Consider the following 243-nt stretch of genomic DNA (forward strand, 5'->3'; position numbering starts at 1 on the left):
TCCGCGGAGAGCCTGCTTCTTGTGCCTCTAGCCCACAAAGTAACCCACGTTAACTAATGACATCCATTATCCACCATGTGACGGACAGGACGGTGAGTGGAGGGCTCTGAACACAGACCTGAACGCTGCTACAACAATAATCTTCTTCTTCTTTCTTCTTCTGGCTTCTTATTGTGGGAGGCTGCGAACCAACGTGAACGGTGCATGCTGCCACCGACTGCACCGGATGTGTAACAGCATGAC

The 243-nt window shown here is 51.4% G+C and overlaps 1 protein-coding gene across 1 annotated transcript in view; it reads right to left on the minus strand.

Moving 5' to 3' along the window:
* The window catches only part of LOC118327304 (PRELI domain-containing protein 1, mitochondrial-like), an 11,091-nt gene extending 10,927 nt beyond the window's left edge, over positions 1-164 (minus strand). The window contains exon 1 of the mRNA XM_035660609.1: positions 119-164. The gene's annotated coding sequence lies outside the window, so the exon portion shown is untranslated. The remainder of the gene's footprint in view (positions 1-118) is intronic.
* Positions 165-243: the final 79 nt, after the last annotated feature.

This window comes from Morone saxatilis, unplaced genomic scaffold, assembly GCF_004916995.1.
Source record: "Morone saxatilis isolate NCDOM2014 unplaced genomic scaffold, NCSU_SB_2.0 Contig17, whole genome shotgun sequence".
Taxonomy (NCBI): Eukaryota; Metazoa; Chordata; class Actinopteri; family Moronidae; genus Morone; species Morone saxatilis.